Source organism: Nuphar pumila, chromosome 10, assembly GCF_984573655.1.
Source record: "Nuphar pumila chromosome 10, dmNupPumi1.hap1.1, whole genome shotgun sequence".
Taxonomy (NCBI): Eukaryota; Viridiplantae; Streptophyta; class Magnoliopsida; order Nymphaeales; family Nymphaeaceae; genus Nuphar; species Nuphar pumila.
Window position 1 is genome coordinate 5,316,135 of NC_143258.1, and position 17,881 is coordinate 5,334,015.

Consider the following 17,881-nt stretch of genomic DNA (forward strand, 5'->3'; position numbering starts at 1 on the left):
GGCTCGACGGCTCCAGGGTTAGGAAATTAGGGAAGGGAGTTAGGGTTAGTAAACATGTAGAAAAATATAAAGGGTTGGGGGCGGGGATGGGGCGGGGATGGGGCGGGGATGGGGCGGGACGGGGATGGGCCAGGGCCGGGGCCAGGGCCGGGGCCGGGGCGGGGATGGGCCGGGGCGGGGCCGGGGCGGGGTGGGGGAACGTGCCAGTCCATCCCCGCCTCCACCCCCGGACGGGGATGGATTTTAACCTTCGTCCCCGCCTCCATCCCCGTTTCATACCCTCCATCCCCGGTCCAAACGGGGCGAGGCGGGGCGGGGCCCCGCTTTCCCCCGGTCCACTGCCATCCCTATTCCAGAGTCACTTAACAAACGAATCCTGCTTCATGCTTCATGCTTCATACTAATTTTAACACTCGCTTCACTTCCCTGTTTCGGCTCCTGGTAGGGATGGCAGTGGGGCGGGGCGGGGCGGGGGACAAGGTCTCCACCCCCGCCCCGCCTCAAGATTTTATCCTCCACCCCCGCCTTCATCCCCGTTTCATGTCCTCCATATCCGGTTCAAATGGGGATGAGGCAGGGCGGGGCGGGGATATTGCGGGGAAAAGTGGTCGGGGCGGGGATCGTGGCGGGGACGGGGACGGGGCAGGGAAAAGTGCACGTCCATCCCCGCCTCCACCCCCGGACGGGGATGGATTTTAACCTTCGTCCCCGCCTCCATCCCCGTTTCATACCCTTCAGCCCCGGTCCAAACGGGGCGAGGCGGGGCGGGGCCCCGCTTTCCCCCGGTCCACTGCCATCCCTAGCTCCTGGTAACTAGATTCATCAGTATAATTTTAGTCCGAATTGAACACGACAACTAGTTATTTTTTAATCTGTTTATGATCAATTGAATATCAGATTAACCAAATTGGACTCGTGGAGGGTTCCAAAAGAACATAGTGCCCCACATATATGTACTAGCTCAATAGGACAGACAATGAGTTGGATCCAGCCAGAGTTCTAGCCTGTGTTCTATCTGGATCCAGATGTATACAACAAATAAAAGAGGTAGCATTGTACTAAATTCTAATGTGGCACAAGATTTAAGAGGGTAATGCATGTTGTTGCAAGAGGCAGATCGATCTTCTATTTGGTTCACCCTTGAGAGAGATTTGTGACTGGGACCCATATCCACTTTAAACCCAACCTCTTTGCAGCCCTTGTATAGCAATGAATTTTAGAGATATTAAATTTTTTAGTTCCAATTTTTTATTGGGAAAATATCAAAGAACAAATGAGTTTCAAAAACTTAAAGTTATAAAAACATAATAAAATAAATCTTTTTTGAGATTTTCTGATCAAAACAGAAATATTGGAAATAATAAAATCATGATATCTTCATTTAAGAAATAATATCATAGCATTTTCAAAATATCTTCATATATTAAGAGTTTGAAATAGATGGCATTGTATAGTTTTGGCCAAATATGGTCAGTATTTCTCACAGAGTGTGATAACATCATCAAAATCATAGGACCTTCCCATGGAATTGCATTCCATGCACAACTGTTGTTAATTTCTTGTAGTCTATCAATCAAAAGTGGGGATATCATAGTTCAGACTGGGGTTGCATACCCACATGAATCCGAATCCATTATGGCATATCACATGTCGATCACATATCAGATTCAAATTACGATCCAGCATTCGAATTTACAATATCGGAATCTAAATCTCGCTTTTCGGATTAAGATATGGATTCAGTAGTAGTTTATTTCATCAGAATCCAGCTCCAAATCCGATTATATCGGATTCAATAATATGCCTAAATCCAAACCTGACCCATGTGTCCTTAATTACCACTGCAAGAGGCATACATCAAGACCAATATACAGTGCTCTATCACTGAATATGAATAGCTTTTAATGTGTGCAGCAGACCCTGTTTCTTTATTGATGAGAGTGAAAGCTAAAAGCATGCCAGTTGGATCCGGGTCCACATCCACTGGATCACAAGCGATGTAAAATCTCGTTTGGCCCAATTTCTTGTCCGAGGAGCAGGTTTTACAATCAAAGTCGGATAAACCTTGAGGCGTGTTTGGCAAGACAATAGAAGTAACCGAGTTCTTGAGCACCAGTGCGCATGGCAAGTGCCATAGATTTAAAGTTCACAACCTTGATCATGTTTCATCAACAGCCAAACGCACTCGAAGGGGCGTTTGACTTGGGGAAGCACAAGGACAAGACAGGACCTGCTGTCCCCCACTGTCCACATGCACTGTTTTTTTTTATGTCCGGGTGTGTCCCATCCTCTGCTGTTCTGTGGAGGGGCACAGAACAGCAGCAGACAGCGAAATCATGTCTGCAGGACGAACAGCAGCAGGCTTCCGCATGTCCTGCATTTGCGTGGGTACGCGGATGCACGTGGGGCCCACACGCTGGATGTCCAGTAGACATGCGCTGGAGGCCATTCAAACGCTCCCTAAGGGCACACTTTACCTGTTCATGGTTGTGTTGTCCTACCCTCTAAAAGCATTAAGGTCACATAATGGGTCTGATTTGATTTTCACAAAACAAACTTAAAAAACATTCATTATACCTGTAAAAAAAATTAAAAAACATAAATCTCAAGAAAGAAAGTACAATTAATTTAACATGAAAAAGATATTTTGAGGACTAGATGGTTAGGTTGTATCTCCGAACCCAAGGGTAGGGCTGGCAACTGAGCCCAGTCGAGCTGGGCTGTTCGGGCTGAGCTCGATAAGGGTGCACCCATGTTCGTGAGATTGTCACAAGCCCATCCGAGCCTGAGCTCATTAGAAGCTGATCATGAGCTGGCTCGTTTTATAAAAAAATTGCTTTTAAGTATTTTTTTAAAACTTGATAATATATATAGATTAAATATATATATATATATATTTTTATTAGTAATGCTATATATATATATATATCTAAAGCTTCTATTGAAAATCTACTCCCACATATATACAACAACAACAACTACGCCTTCATCCCAAAACAATTGGGGTCGGCGATATGAACCAACAAAGAAAATCATTTTGGGTCTTCCACATGAATCCTTCTCCTCCATTCATTTCTATCCAATGTCCAATGCCATGTCCTTGGTGAGGTTCAAAGCATTCATATCATTTTCTATCACCTTCATCCATGTCTTCCTAGGCCTACCCCGACCTCTTTTAACTAATATATTTTCTCATTTCTTCATCCTTTTAACGGAAGCATCATTAGGCCTTCGTCGAAGATGTCCAAACCACCGTAAACGATTCTCTCTCATCTTATTTTCAATGGGTGCAATGCCTACCTTCTTACGTATCTCCTTGTTTCCAATCTTAGCTTTTATTGTATTTCCACACATCCATCTCAGCCACACTCTCACATATATATATATATATATATATATATATATATATATATATATATATATATATATATATATATATATATATATATATATATATATATATATATATATATATATATATTATAGTAATGCTAAGGTGCTCCCCAAGTCTACTTCAATGTTGTCAGTATCGGCCCTGAATCGTTGGGCAGCTTATTCAGCTCAGCTGAATCTTTCGGTATCGGCCCAAAAATAATAATAAATTATTATATATCAATCATTAAGTGACACATGTTAAAACCATCAAAATAATTTTAAAAAAATAAATTTTGATACTTTTTTATATTTATTAAAAATTAACAGGATCAGCCCTGCAGCGTATCAAAATTCTGCCGATCCCGATACTGATAACATTGGTCTACTCCCAGATACTATGCATATAATATAGTTAATATTAATATATATGCAAGGGGTTGACGCTCATGAGATTTGAACCTAGAAAAGTGAAAGTTCATGAGGTTTTAAGCAGCTTTGGCAATGGTGTGAAGTATGAGATGATCAAAAGCATAATGAAATCTAATAGGAAATGACAAGAAAATGAGACAAAACATATTACCATTTATACGCATTTTTTAGTTTTTTTTTTAAGAAAAATACTTATTATATACTTAAATGTTATCATGAAACATAATTTAATTTAAAGTTTATAATTTTTTTTAACATAAAAATGTGAATGTCCAACATCCAATAATAACTGCAAGATCATATAAAAAAATAAAAAGAGAAATAAACTCTTCTGCAAAGCAAGGTTATAATGTTTTCAATAAAGCTTATCATAAATACAAAAAATGATACATCACTTTCACAAAAATTTTCCAAAAAGAGAAACAGATTTTTCTCTTTTTTTTTTTCCTTTTTCAAGTCACTGTTCGGAATACAAAATATCAGGAAAACCCTAAAAAGAAATCACTGCTTTTTCGCAGACGTGTGTAATAAATTTTTAATAAAAAAAAGAGCCCTAAAAAGAAAAAAGAAACAAACAGAACGCTCTTCACATGGCGATCCACCACAAACCTAAAACCCCCAAAATCCCGGCAAGACGAAGACCCCTTCCTCCTCCGCCACCACCAGCACCACCACTCGATCCACCGCCGCCGTCGCTCCAGGGAGGAGACGAGATCGGAGTAACGCCGGAATCCGGCGACTCGGCAGTCAGTTCCGGTGGCGCCAGAGAGCCCTCCGGCGGCGATCCCTCCGCCGCGCTCTGGTCGACCCTCCCTGGGCCAAAGATCTCCCTGGGGAGGAGAACCGCCGAGACGCCGAAGATCGCCACCGGGTTCTGGTCGAACACCGTCTGCGTGATCGTCGCGACGATGGTCCCGGTGTCGATCGCGACGGAGCCGTTGGCCCTCGTGATGTTGAGCGTGAAGCTCCCGGCACCCCGCTCCTCCGTCGCCAGCGTCGGCTGCACGGGGTTCACGATCGACTGCAACGAGCCCAAGGGGTAGTACGAGTGGAGAGCGTGGTACCTGAGGATGACGGCCTTCGTATCGGCCGGAAGGCTCTGGATCCGGCGGCCTGCCGGAGAGGAGAACGCGTCGTCCGTCGGGAGGAAGGCCGTGATCCCGGCGCCCCACTCGTCGGCCTCGAACTTCGCCGTCATGCCGGATGCCGCCAGCATCGCTCCGACGACGTTGAAGTCCTTGGCGTCGATCAGGACCCTGGTAATGTTGATCGGCACCGGCGGGCCACTCTGCGACGCCGAGAGGTCGAACCCCGACGGAAGCAGCAGGCCGTCGACGGTGAAGACGGAGGCGACGTATGGTAGGGCGCGGACGAGCGAGACAACGGTAGCGTTGGACGGGGCGAAGGGCCCCGGCGACCGGACAGTGACGTTTCCGGTGATCGGGTCGCGGGTGAGGTTCACGGCGCCGTGGTCCGCCTCCGCACGGCCGGTGGTCTGGAAGAGCGTGGTGACGAGCTTCCCGCCTGACGGAATCTGGTGGATCGCCGGCCAGTCGAGGTACTGGAGGAGGACGTGGTAGCGGAGGACGTCGGAGATTTGCAAGGCGGGGGTGTTCCCGAGGCGGGAGGCCATGAGAGCGGGATCGAGCAGGTGGTTGGGGACGGCGAGTATCGTGAGGGACGATCGCTGCGCCGTTTCTCCTGCGACCCCCGTGTCGGAGAGGAGGCGGTTGAAGGAGGACAGCTCCGGGAAGGACGAGAGGAATGTGGTCACGTTGAAGCCGAGAGCCGGCGAAAACGAGAGGAGGAGGAGTGAAAGGATCTCGGCGGAGGAGCCTCGCCGGAAGCCATTTCCCGGCGATGGCGGCATTTTTCCGGCGAGACAGCGCGGTGGTTTCCGAGTGTCGCGAGTGGCGAATACACTGAGGAGGAAGGACGAGTTTTTATTTTTAGCGTATTTGTTTATTTTATTTGCTGTTTCAGTAGGCGGGGGAGAAGAAATTTCAACAAAATGACGTATTTACCCTTGTGTTTTCGATGAACGACACGATTTTCCTTTAGATCTGGCCCAGATAGACGGTGGATCGTTGGCACTCGTGCGGAAGCGAGGGATATTTGTGTGATTTTGGTAAATATTGTAGGGTATTCCGTGCTCGTGATCTTTCTTTCTTGTCAGACAGTTAATCTAGTATTTAGTTTTACTACTGATCATGATGACAGATTTGTCCCTGCAGATTGTTCTCAACAAAGCTGGATCCGTGACTTTACTACTGTCATGCCTAGTGTTGTGAGGGGTAAAAAGGTAAAATTGAGTGGGCAAATAGTGAATGGGGTTTAATATTTTAATATTCGGTTAATTGAAGATTTTAATGTCATTGTCTGGTTTACTAAGGACATGTGGTCGTCATTTGTCGAGAAGAAAAATATGATTAAGGGTATTTTAGACTTTTTGTAAAAAAGAAATTAATCTTTTTCTTTTTTTTTCTCTTTCGGTTAAAAAGAACGGCCAACATTGGAGCGTAGTAACAATTACTGCCACGCGTTACTCTGTGGTGTGTCCTCGTGTCTACCTCAGGCTGACTCCTGAAATTTGTCCTCATGATTCTTTTTATTGACTAAGATGTCCTTTCGTTTCGCCGGAACGGTGGTTAGCAACGCCAAGAAGAAAAGTGCTTAAAAAGTAAAGATAAAAAGGTGGAACACGCAACGTACAAAAAGTTTTTATAGCTTGTGTATTTATTAAATCTTTTGCTTCAAAAATACACATCTTACATCTTTATTAAAAACCATAATGTTTATAAAGTATATATATATATATTTTAAAGAGTAGTAAACCTGCCCCGTTAGGCCCCATAATTTGAAGTGTTTTATGATAGATATAACCGTTAAATGTGTTTAACATGCTTGATCTAGTGAGAATCGATAGTTTGGGTCATATTTTTCCATGACAAACCTATTTTTATAAGATGAAAAAAACTAATACCTTCATAGCTGTTGATTTTGGATCTATGGAAAAACTTGTATAGAGGATCTAAAAGTTGATTCCCACTAAACAAAACCTATAGATCACATATATGGTGTTAGATGTCAAAAAAAAAACACAAAAAACTATGATTTTGGAAGATAATGAGGCAGCACATTACTTTTTATTTTAAGTTTCATTATATATATATATATATATATATATAGAGAGAGAGAGAGAGAGAGAGTGGTTCTGTGTCATGATTTCCATATGAGTATGCTGAGAGATGCTCTTGTTTGTATGAAACTATGGTTATAGCCTAAGCTATAAATCCAAATTAGGGTGGGCACAAATGTGTGTACGTGCAACCGTAGATCAGGTGCAATCACATTGCACGCTGTGTGTGCAGCTACCGACTGTCCTCCATCTTCTGTTGGACCCCATGGCTGACAGGCTGCACTAGGGGTGGCAATTGTGTGGGGTTGGCTGGTTGACCCGACGGGTTGGCGGGTCAGCATACCTCAACCCGAACCCGACCCATTTATTAAATGGGTCAGCTGTGGCAAACACGAACCCGGCCCGTTTAATAAACGGGTAACCCGACATGACCCACCAACCCATTTAATAAATGGGTTGGGTCGGGTAAACGGGTCCTCAGGTTCTCGGGTCAGGTTGGCGGGTTGACGGGTTGGCAGACAGGTTGGTGGGTTGACCTACCCGCCTAACCCGTTTATTAAACGGGTCAGCCAGGTTGGCGGGTTGGCATACCCCTAACACGAACCCGACCCGTTTAATAAACGGGTTAGGCGGGTTGACCCGTTTATTAAACGGGTTCATTTTTTCCAAACCCGAACCCGCCTAAGAGGTGGGTTGGCGTGTCGGGTCAGGTTTTGCCACCTCTAGGCTGCACCCCTGAAATTGAGGGCAGCACACTCAGAGTGTTCAATGTGATTGCACCTGATCTGCCCTTGTGTGTATATGTTTATATGTATATGCAAGTTCATATGAGGGAACATTAGTGTTAGGGTGGGCACTGGCTAATATGCTATTCGGTCTAGCTACCAAATGTTAGGTTTAACAATATAATATAATATAGATGTGTTTAGCATATCTAACAATATAGACCTAAAATTCCATTTTTTAGATGGTGTAAACTGTAAAGCCACCTAAGCTTTAAGATCTGTTGGCCATATGACAATCCCCACAGTTAAAAGAGTTTGGTGGCACTTTTAGCTGTGGAGGAATATTTCATGTTATATATATATATATAGACTTAATAGTTTATATTTTATGTGTGCATTTTTCATTCATCCTTTTTTATTTATATATTCTTCTTTTTATATATTACTTAAAGTATATATATATATATATATATATATATATATATATATATATATATATATATTATATCAAAGTAATTAGAATATGTAAACTGGGTAAATTTGTAAATCCAGTTAGACTGTTCTTGTGCAAACTCCCTTTTTTCTTTATTTCTTTCTCTTCTTTCTCCTTTTTCCCTTCTACCACCACCACTGATCTTTCCTTCATTTCCACCGTAGCCTCCCTGCAGAACGGCTGCCCTGCCCGCCAGATGGCTTCTTTTCTTATCTCTCTTTTTCAACTTCCGGCTGCCTCTCTCTCAACCTCTCACTGCCCTGCTGCCTCTCTCTCTCTCACAATGTCGTCGGACGGCCTTTTCGCTGTCGGTGGTGAGAGAAGAAAGAAAGGAAAGAAGAAAAGGGCAAAAGGGGTTTGCACAAGAGCGATCAAGATCAGAAGGTTCCTTTTAAGTTCACAAATATTTACATAGTTGCCAACTTTGCATATTCAAATTACCCTGTATACAACCTCTCTTGAGCCGAGCTGAACACCTTATTTTTGAGCTAAATGAGTTACTTGTGGCGGAGCTCTCAAGCTATAAGACTGATAACAAGTTTGTGACTGGCTGAACCGAGCTAGTTATTAGCTGCTTGATTTGTTTACCAGTCCTATTAACAGCAACATATCGCCCTTAGGTTCGCTTTGTAGTGGCGGGCTCGACTCGTTTAGCATAGATACTTCAATTTGCACCCGTGTCGTGTCGCTTCATATTATACATGAAATGATGTGTAACATCGTTCTCTAATTCTTTTCCACGCTCTCTTTCATCCAATGCATATCTATCTTATCGGACGACATTTCCATAAAAAAATATATCCATCTTTTTTATATGTTATTTTATTATAAAGTCATAGTGGGCAACATTGGCATATGAATTATCGTGGGTCCTAAGATATTCCTCCATACACACCGGAACACGCAAATTTATGTTTCGAGGAAAACACACACTACCCTCCCATAAATTTGGTAGGAAGTACTCTCTTTCATGAATGAAACAATGAAGGCTGTGTCACTATGAATGGCAGTGGATCCGGGTAGGGGCGGAGGACAAGGTTTTCACCTTCACCCTTTCTCAAAACCCACACCTTCATCCTTGCCTCCATCCCCGCATGGGTTTGGATTTTGACCTCCATCCTGGTTTCATGTCCTTCATCTTCGGTTCAAACAAGGCGGGGCTTCATTTCTCATCGGTTCATTGCCATCTCTTAAAAAGGATTGTGGACTGGCTGGGGCAAGGTGGGGTCAGGACGGGGACGGGACAGGGCAGGGTAGGGAAAAGCCAAAGTCCATCCCCTCTTCCATCCCTGGACGGGTTTTGATTTTATCCTAGAGAGGTTTCGTCATTTTTGGTGAGTTCGGGGGAGAATATCGTCATTTCCAAAAAGTTTAGGTTCTTGTCCATCCTGGATGTTCACCCTTTGTGGGGTTGACCGTTCCGAGATTGACGATTCTAAATGTCAGTGTGGACGAAGTACACAATCATTCGGCAGTATCCACGTGGAAGGTGAAGAGATTGACACGTCATCACGGGTTGGGTCTGGCTGGGCGATGCGTTATAGCTGCGACGCACGATGGGGGGCTTCTGGGAACAGCCCGATGGACGGCTGGGATGTTACACTGTGGCTCCCTTTTGTCGTGTACTCACGACCTGCTTCTTTTAAATAAGCATTGATGAGGTGAGCACGTCCCTCACCTAGATTTGGTAGCACAAAAATAATCCGACCACGGATATCCGAATCCGAATTGGAAGTACATTCGGATTCCATTGTTAGATCCATATCCAAGGATTTCATATATCACATTCGGTTGGAAGCCCAACTGAATCCGGTTCATTTTGCATTGCACCCGCTACCAAAGTTGTCAGTATCGTCTCGGGCCCTATTCGGAGCTGAATCATCTGCATTCCCAACTTTTAACCTGAGAATGACACGTGTCAAAATAATTAAAATAGTATTTGAAATTATTTTTTGATTTATTTGAAAATTAGCCGATTCAAGCATGTTCCATCTCGATTTTCTGTCGATGTCGATATGATACGTGTTGGGCGCATAGTGACAAATATCGCGAGATTTATGAAAATCTCACGATAATATCGCAAGAAATTGCCTGAAAGTTTAAAAATGATAATTTCTTGTGAGATTTTAAAATATCATGAGATTTATGAAAAAACATAAATATCGTGATTTAAACATGATATTTATGTTTTAAACGGCTATTTATCATGAAAAAATCATGTAATTTTATTTTTAAATAATTTGTATTAATATTTTCTTATAAAATTAATTTTTATATTTTTTAATTTATTTTTTTATTGCCAAGATTTTTCCATAAAAAATATGAGATTTATGAAAAAATTTCAAATTCTCGAGAGTTTTTTTTGAAAAACTAGATTTTGCCGTTTTTAAAATTTGTCACTATGGTTGGGCGATTCAGCCCAATTCAGGCCGATACTGACAACATTGCCCCCTACTTGAAGATGACAATTATTGGGCTGAGAATTTCCAGTGAGATCTTCAAACTGATTTTTTTTTTAAATCCTACCAAGAAAAAAATGAATTCAAATTCTTAAAAATATGGACAATCAAATTCAAAAGCTAAAAAAAAAGTTTAAAATTTTGCCTATAAATATCATGACAAAACTATGCTATATTCAGTCAAACTGTAATGAACCAATAATTTGCATCAAACATTTAAAAGGGGGGCAAGATTTCTCATATTTTTTTTTTGTGATACTTTTGAATAGATCTCAATGTTTCAGACTAGTGATGGTTCCTTACTTTCATCAACTATAAATATAACCATATTCACTAATAGTGATATCTTCATTTTCTCAGCAAAGGAAAATCTTGTGATAAATTAAAATCATTTTTTTTTATAATAAAGGAAAATACGAGGTTTAATGGGCCCGCCTCCCTGCAAGGTAAAACTCTGGGTTGAGGACAGGACACGACCACCCAGCCTTACATGCCCCAACCATAATAAATCAACAGCAGCTCCTATGTAACAACTGAATTTGATCCTGGCCCTTCAGCTTGACATAAGACCCTGCTGCCTACATCATGGGTAACCTCCCATTATACATAGGGATGGCAGTGGACTGGGGCGAGGGCGGGGGACAAGGTCTCCACCCCCGCCCCATCTCAAAATCCTACCCTTTATCCTCGACTTCATCCCTGCACGGGTTTTGAGTTTTGATTTTAACCTCCATCCCCGATCTAAACAGGGTGACGCGGGGCAGGCCCCGTTTCCCCTCGGTCCACTGCCATCTCTAAAAAAGAATCGGGGACGGGGCAGGGCAAGGTGAGGATCGAGGACGGGGATGAGGCAGGGCGGGGGAAAGCGTAAGTTCTTCCCTGCCTCCGTCCCCGCACGGGTTTGGACTTTAACCTACATCCCCGCCTCGATCCCCGTTTCATGTTCTCCATCCTCGGTCCAAAGGAGATGAGGTTGAGCAGAGCCCCATTTCCCCTCTGTCCACTGCCATCCCTAGTTATGCAATGATACCAATGGGGGCTCCGCTTGTCTGGTAGGAGCAGCTAATGAGCATCACCTTGTGTTGGGACATTGCAATTTTGAATCCCAATGGTATCACTGTATAACGGGTAGGGGTCAGCCTAATCCCCCAGCTTGCCTTTCAAAAAACAAAAAAGAATGCATTTTCTTGAAAAATTATTGGTATATTGAAATTTCAAAATTATATAAAAATACATAAGAACAGACAAATTCATAAAAATATAGACATCCTGTTAATACCTTGATGAAAACGTGACACATTCAACATAGGAGATATTTTGAAATTGACATTTTCTTCAAGATTATATCGGTTTTTAAAAAGCTAGCAAAAATTTCAAAAAAATTCTGATATCCGTGACCATGGTCATAACTCTATATGAGAAAACAGTGTTCCGTATCTTTACTTTGTTTCTGATCAACTTGTTGATGGCTGAACTTTTAGGGTGTTCACAAAAGTTGGCCAAATTTTTATTGGGCCCCATATGCTTATCAAACGCATTTGGTTCCCTTCTTTTTTCTTTTTTGAGGAGTAAATATCCTGAAAAAAGGTGGTGGTGGTGGTGGTGAGGATTCTTCCCTTGGATTTTTTTTCTCCTAGACATGGATTCATTTACCGCACCATCAGACGTGCCCTTGTGGTGCATTTGTGCCCCACTAAGGGTGGGTTTTCCAGGAAGGCACAAAATCTCACTACTTTCCCATGAACCGCAGTGGAAGACACAACATGGTGGTCACTTTTTTCTTGCAGAAAATGGGATTGTCAAACTCAATTTCCGGAAGAGGAGACTCCAAAGCTTGATGCATGACATAGATGCACCCATAATGATGAAGAATAGCGGCCCACTAGAATCGAGGGTTGTCAAATAAACAAAACATGCCAAGTTTGTTTGATATTTTATATGGCCTTGCATAACTTTTGATGAAAAACATGAATATTCAAATATGACCATCATTATGTTTATGAATTGTTGTTCTGGTATTGCATGCAATTATGACTTATGCAAGATTTTATTAGGATTTTATCAATTTTTGTTGCAGGATAAGCTTATTTAAAACCTTATATAAGTTGTGTCAATTTGAATACGAGAAAAAACTTAGCCTTTGTATTTTAGATACACTACCTTTGATATCTCACAAATCAGGTTAAGAATATAAGTCCGCGTGAGTTAGGGTGATGCAGTGTATCTTTTTTTTTCTACAATAGGGTCTCTTGAAGATGAAGCCTTCAAGAGATAAACTTACTCATGGCATCAGTATGGGAAAATCACTCGAAGACCCAATAAAGACCATGCAATATGTGACACACATGCTTGCAGTAGACTCGACATTGTCTCTTCACTAGTTAGGCAATTTGATATGTGTAGGGGCATGTAACCCCATTGAGAGGCATTGGTTAATAATCACATGCATAGTTACTTTTTTCTCACATAAAGTAGGCTCGTCAAACTCATTTTTCGTAATAAGAGACTCCAAACTGCTTGACGCATGACATAGATACATCCATAATGATGAAACCTTTGAGATATGATTGACTATGAACTTTGGTCTTAGATAATTATTGTGTCCGATATTGGTATCATACGTTTATATACTAGGTAAGCAAAGTTTTTCTGATGCTTATAATAGTAATTAAGGTGAGTACATTATATTAAGACTATTATATTAAGTCAAAGTCATGATTTGTCAAATAAGTTTTTTTTTATATCTTTATAATTATTATATTTATTAAATTTTGTTTTTAGCATCCCTAAAATCTATATAACTTTTTGAGTCTTATTTTAATTAAAAATATTACCTAATGAATGATGGCCTTGTCAATTAAGAAAGTGCAATTGGAGATTATCAAGACTTTTTTTTTAATGGGAGACTAGAGTCCTCGTGCTTTGTAAATAGAGGGTCTCACCATAGAAAGAAACAACGAAAAAAATTCATGGATAGCTTTGTGTCATTTTGCCAGGAAGTAAGCTTAGGTTTTTCTTATTCGGTGTGCTCCTAAACTTATGGTTGACACAAAACTCAAACTTGATTCTTTTTTAATGGTGTTTAAAGTTAAACTAAGTTGATCTAGCCTTGTGCTTTATTTTTTTTTTCAATCAATATGGATTAAAGAGTTTTTGACTGATGAAAGGTATATTTTCTTTTCTTTTCTTTCTTGATGTTACTAATTTATATATATTATTCGTTCAAATTCGTGCTTAAATCCTCTATATATATTTGGGTTAGATCATGCCCGAAATCAGATAGTACTTGACATAATCAGCTTGCCGAAGCCATAACTTTGCAATCGTGTATTAGAATTCAATGATTTTTTATGTATTTGAAAGCTTATTCAATTATATAATTTTTTTTTAAGATAAACAAATTTCTCCTATTTTATGTCCAAAATCGCATGAAAATCATATTGTTTCTATTTTGACATATTCAATTACTTGTTTAAACAAGCTTGATTTTATTTTTGGTCTTAACTAAAATCATATTTATGATTGTTGATTATGATTACATGTTTATAATTAATTGCAAGTGTATATTATTTAAAAATTAATATATTTAGATATGTTTAAATATTTCAATTAATTATTTGTGATCAGATATACTAATTTAAACATTGATTTGGTCATTAAGATTTCATTTTCTTATTTAAATTAACATGTCATATAGATGATAAATAGAAGTGTATAGCTAATCTCATTACTATGATTATTTCAAATAAAAAAATTTATGATGATAGATCCTATCCTACCACGTCGGGGTGGCAATTTCTGACACGACCCGCCAACCCGCCTCTTAGGCGGGTTCGGGTTGGGCTTAAGCCAACCCGTTTAATAAACGGGTCGACCCGCGTAACCCGTTTATTAAACAGGTCGGGTTCGGGTTGGGGGTATGTCAACCCGCCAACCCGGCTGACCCGTTTAATAAACGGGTTAGGCGGGTGGGTCAACCCGCCAACCCGCCAGCCTGTCTGCCCGACCCGTCAACCCGCCAACCCAACCTGTCAACCCGACCCGCCAACCTGCCTACCTGCCAACCCGATCCGTCAACCCGCCAACCCGACCCACGAACCTGAAAACCCGTTTAGCCGACCCAACCCATTTATTAAATGGGTTGGCGGATCGTGTCGGGTTACCCATTTATTAAATGGGTCGGGTTCGTGTTTGCCACAGCCGACCCGTTTAATAAACAGGTCGGGTTCGGGTTGAGGTATGCTGACACGCCAACCCGCCAAACCCGACCCGATTGCCACCCCTACTACCACGTTTCTAACAAAGTTCAGGCTCAACTCATTTACCAGTTGATTGAGTTTGTGACTCGGCTCGTGCCGCTTGTCCTAGAACGAGACAATCAGAACAAGAGCTAGCTCGTGTAAAAACATTTCATTCACACACACACACACACACACACACATATATATATATATATATATATATATATATATATATATATATATATATATATATATATATATATATATATATATATTGCCCATAATAGTTCATATTTTATGTGTACATTTTCCTTTTGAGAGAGATAAAGAGAGATCATATGAACCGAGCTGAACACCTGTGTTTGAACTAGGCTTGTTTAAGCTAAATGACCTGCTCATAAATCGGCTTACCAGCTATACAAACTAGGGTATGTCAACGTGGGACCATTTTCTATAAATAACATAAATGTTTTACCCTTTAAATCACGGGAAGGTCATCTAGGTCTGTGTTTTTAATATTTCACTAAGGGGGCCTAAATTGACCTCTTTACGATATGTTTTCACTGCATCATATACACACCAAACTGTTCAAAGACAGAGGAAATAGTCATCAAAACTAGGGCTGTCAACCGGTCTGGTATCCGACCCATCAAGGTGTACCCAAACCCGGTCAGATAATTTTTTTTGGTATTCACGTTCGAGCTTGGATTTTGTCAGGTAAAAAAAAAAATCTCAAACAAAGATCCATATAATTTGAAGGAGATTACTTTCGCTAAAAGTTCTATATAAAATGCTGGGTTCAAGTTGGCTCAAGCCAGATATTTGACAAAAGTCATAACCCAAATCTGAGTTGCATATTACTTGGGTAGGGTTCAGGTTACTCAAATCATATTCGGGTCAGCATTTTCTATGCCCAAACCCAGGAATTTGAGTTTGGGTTGGGTTGGATACCTGATACAAACCCAACCCATTTACAGCCCTATTCAAAACCACAACTAACGAGACTCATCCATGACCAGGTAGGTGGAAATAATCAGATACCTTCAAAACAAAATGGGATAAGTCCTTTGCTTGGATGCACACACTTATCCCGAAAAAGGTATAAGTGTTACACAACGCTATTTTCTCTCTTATCCCATTTCTCCATAGAAGTGGATGCACCCAAGCAAACTTTGCACCCACTTATCCAGAAAAGTGGGCGCACCCAAACAAACTTTGCACCTACTTATCCAGAAAAGTGGGCGCACCCAAACATACTTTGCACCCACTTATGAAGGGAATTGGTATAAGTGGAGATTTTTTTTATCTGCCCCACTTAGGGCTGCAAACGGATTGAACACAAGCCAATCCTGCTTGATCCAAATTTCGTGCTGATTATTTGAACCTGAGATCGATTCCTAATAAGATCTAATGATGTAAGATTGAATCCAAATCCAAAATATGTATATGGCGAGATCGGATTTGGTATAAAAAAGAGCCAAAATATGGTTTTTACTTACTTGTAAAATGTGCAAACAGATTGCATTAGATCCCAATCCGGACATAGATCCAATATAAAACAGTGACCCAAATCTGGCTGCTTTTTGACCCTTTAATGATCTGCATCGAGAGATAAAGTATTAGATTTGAATTGGATGTCCGACCGAGCCTGATCCTTTTGCACCCCTAGGCCCACTGTGCAAATGTCTAGCTTGTCCCACTTTTTTGGGACAATTATGCATCAGGACACCCTCCTTTAAAAAATACCTTTTAGTACATGTACACTAGAGAATGGATCCTAACCTTAGGTTGATCCAAGCCGTCCAACTGTTGCATATGGATGGCTAGTATTAGTCTACATTCTAACTGAGAATGCAGATTAATCTTAACCGTCAGTTGGATTGACATATGATAGATCCCATCATATGTCATATGACGGAATCCGTGTTGTGTAGGGGAGAACAGAAAAACCTGCCAATTTCCTATCAGCCAAAAATACAATCGGTTGACCCATGCCTGTTCCTTGGCGTAATACCCCAGGTCCCCCTTGCTCACCAAGAAGTACACCCAGCTTAGGGATGGCAGTGGACCGGGGCGGGGGATAAGGTTTCCACCCCCACCCCGTCTCAAAATCTGGACCTCCATCCTTGTTTCATGTCCTCCATCCCGGTCTAAACAGGGCAAGGCGGGGTGGGGACCCGTTTTCCCTCGGACGTCCATTGCCATCCTTATAAGGATTGGAGACGGGGCGGGTTGGGGCAAGGCGAGGATCGGGATGGGGCGGAGCGGGAAAAAACGTAAGTCCATCCCCGCCTCCATCCCCCCACGGGTTTTGATTTTAACCTCCATCCCCGTTTCATGTCCTCCATTCCTGGTCCAAACGGGGCGGGGCCCCATTTTTCCCAACTCCACTGCCATCCCTAACCCAGCTTCAACCTTGCAACAAAGGCCGTAGACTGCAGGTTTCAAACTCATGATATCCTTTGAATTTAGTGATGTTACAAGCCACCCCTTAGCCATATCATATGAGCGGAATCTCATCGGGCTTAGGAACAAAATATCTTGTATTAGAACAAACCATAGTTGCCAGAAATGAGTACTGATATGTGTACATGAGGGTTTAAAAAGTTTTGGGTAGGTTTTTATTTGAAAAACATATTGATGTAATTCCAAAAATATCGATACAAGTTTCTAACAAACAATGATGCAGTTTCTAAAAGAATAATGAGTTTTTAAAAGATTGATAAAAAATGTATATTTTTATTAAGATGCGGACAAATTAAAGTAATTAAACATAAATTACAAATCAACACTATTGTATAATAATTATCAATTGTAATGCTAATATTTAAAATGTTAATAGAAACAATGTATTTTAAAATGGTATTGTTGTTTGTATGAAGAAATGTTAATAGAAATAAACTTGATACTCATTTATAATGAAATAGAAACAATTTTCTATGTAAGTTGGTATGTGTTTTTTACAAGTAAATGAGACAACTTTCTTGAACATTTGATACTTCTTTCTATGGCTTCCCGAG

The 17,881-nt window shown here is 41.1% G+C and overlaps 1 pseudogene across 1 annotated transcript; it reads right to left on the bottom strand.

Moving 5' to 3' along the window:
- Nucleotides 1-4,156: 4,156 nt before the first annotated feature.
- On the bottom strand, nt 4,157-6,456 carry LOC149823327 (fasciclin-like arabinogalactan protein 4 pseudogene; annotated as a pseudogene). The gene has a single exon (XR_016435068.1). The product of XR_016435068.1 is annotated as a fasciclin-like arabinogalactan protein 4 pseudogene (transcript).
- Nucleotides 6,457-17,881: the final 11,425 nt, after the last annotated feature.